Source organism: Parambassis ranga, unplaced genomic scaffold (assembly GCF_900634625.1).
Source record: "Parambassis ranga unplaced genomic scaffold, fParRan2.1 scaffold_21_arrow_ctg1, whole genome shotgun sequence".
Taxonomy (NCBI): Eukaryota; Metazoa; Chordata; class Actinopteri; family Ambassidae; genus Parambassis; species Parambassis ranga.
Genome location: NW_021144767.1, coordinates 1,776,743 through 1,779,209, shown reverse-complemented (window position 1 = coordinate 1,779,209; position 2,467 = coordinate 1,776,743). Strand labels below are relative to the sequence as shown.

Below are 2,467 nucleotides of genomic sequence, written 5' to 3'. Positions count from 1 at the left end.
TTGTTCCATTATATATGAGCCAGCAGAAATGTGTGTGTATGAAAATGTCTACAGCTCCCGAATGGTTAATGCCACACTTTTGTCCAAACACTTGAATTAAAGCAGAAAGTCTGGACTTCACTCACATCTTGACTGTTTCATTTCAGCTTCAATCAGGAGGACTTCTCTGGCCTCCAGAGCTCAGCTCTGGTCCTCTGGTTCCAGCCTTGGTCCTCCACTCACTGTGATCCTTTGTTGTACCAGGTGTAGTTTTGGTGGCTACACATGTGTTCAGAAACTGTTCTGTTGTAGCAGCTGAGCTTTACTCCAATCCACTGTCACCACAAACACTTTCCCCTCTCTGTTCTTCTTCTTCCTCTGCCTCTTCTTCTTCTTCTGTGGTGTTTTCTGGCAGCTGACATCCACACAGTGACATTTCTGCCTCCTCCTGTCTTCAGTCAGACTGTTTCTCTCACAGTCTGTAGAGAGAAGCTGACATTGTTGCACTGATTAACCTCAACCACACACACCTGTGTGAGCCGCACCATCATTCTAACAGTTCCATTGTTACACTGAGTGACAGCAAAGCAGTGAGCCCCCTGCTGGTGATCAGCTGCATGTACCAGAAGCAGACAGAGATTTCTGATATGATGTTAAAGGTGTCACAGAGGAGGATCCGACTGTCTGACCTCTGATTCTTCTGTCAGCATCAGACACATCACAGTTTGATCAGTTTTCAGATCACACACAGCAGCATCAGTAACACTGAGCAGACATTACACACTCCATCAAACACACACACACACTGCTCACTTATAACAGGGATAATAAGTAAAGTTCTTTACAATAAATTCACATTCACATTTTATTATCACTTCACACATGGCACAGTATATATGGCAGAGAGTTAAAGGTGGAATATGTAGTCAGAGTAATACCAAATATTGACACTAGGTGGCAGCACTTCAGCCTCCACCCACTGCTGCACTACCAGCACCACTCTCAGTGCTTTTTGTTTCCATTGACTGTACAACATGATTCAATCCATGTTATTTATATGACAAACTATGTGTAGTGTTTCTATGTGTGTAGCTGACATGTTGCTCAGCTTCCATTGGACACATATACTAGATGGAAGCTGCAGCAGGATTGGCTGATGACTGATCACAGGTGTGAACAATCAGCCGGTGACGAGTGGAGCAGGAGCAGCTGCCCATGCTGCAGAGACACAAACAGCAGCAGCACTCTGTGACCCATGTCCACTCTGTGTGTCCTCCAGACAGTCTCAAGATTAAGATTAAGAAACCTTTATTAGTCCCACAATGGGGAAATTGCATTTTTGCAACAGCAGGTACAGACAGCAAAGGATAAGTTAAGAAAAGATATATATGATAAAATAAACTACCAATAAAATATAGAATAGAATCATCAACAGTTTACATATGAACAGTTATTGCACAGGTGAGTGGAGGGAGAAGTGGTCTGTAAGAAAACTGTACATAGTGCATCAGAAACTAAATAAATAATGTGTTGTACACTGTGGTGTGTGAATATTGCACCTATCAGAAGTGGTTATTATACAGTCTGACAGCAGCAGAGGTTGTGTGTAATGACGCGGCTCACCAGCAGAGGGCGTGTGTTTGTGTTTTGTGTTTGTTTGTATGTTTTCTATTGCAGCAGCAATGTACAGGGTCAGTATCATCCTATCTGCTGGTAAAAGTCTTTCTCCCCGTCGGGGAATCGAACCCCGGTCTTCCGCGTCAGGCGGAGATACTATCCACTATACTAACGAGGAATGCTGACAACCACCATCTGTCATAGCAGCAGCCACCTGGTGCGGTCATGTGTCAGCTGGGGTGTGACGGAGTGGCTACATCAGTAACTGTGGGCAGACTGCAGGTGTGTGTGCACCCAGACACACACCGGACCTTCCTGTCCTCCTGTCCATCGCTGTCCAAGGTGAACCGACACCACCAGACCACAGGGCCATTATTTATTTAGCAGGAAAGAAGAAGATGCTCTGCAGCATTCAGGTGTGTTAACACAGTGCAGAGAGAGGAAGACATGAACAATGGTGTCAGAGCAGCAGCTGTTGCTGCATCAACCTGGAAATCAAACTGTTTATATATATGCACAAACTGTACGTTCATAAGTCACATGACATGCACACTGTAAATAAAAAGGAAACCACATATTTTTAAGACTCTTAGAACACAGACAGAAGTATGAATTATATATGGTTACAATCAAAAATAACTGAATGCAAATAAATGATTTTGTGGAATTTAAATTAAAACCTAAAAACACCAGAATCAGCAAATCACATGTTTGCATTACAGTGGTCCCTCCTATAACCAGTTCACCTCTCACCTTGTTTTTCTCTTACAGCTCATTGAGTTCTGGTCCGGATAGTCCGTAGACCAGTGTCAGTCCATCTTGACAGACATTCTGTCATGGTTTTGGTTATTTACATGTACACAATATGCAC

General features: G+C 43.4%; 1 non-coding gene across 1 annotated transcript; it reads right to left on the bottom strand.

Annotated features, from left to right (window-relative positions):
- Positions 1–1,704: 1,704 nt before the first annotated feature.
- On the bottom strand, positions 1,705–1,774 carry trnas-uga (transfer RNA serine (anticodon UGA)). The gene has a single exon. It is a non-coding gene; the product is annotated as a tRNA-Ser (tRNA).
- Between the last annotated feature and the right edge of the window lie 693 nt (positions 1,775–2,467).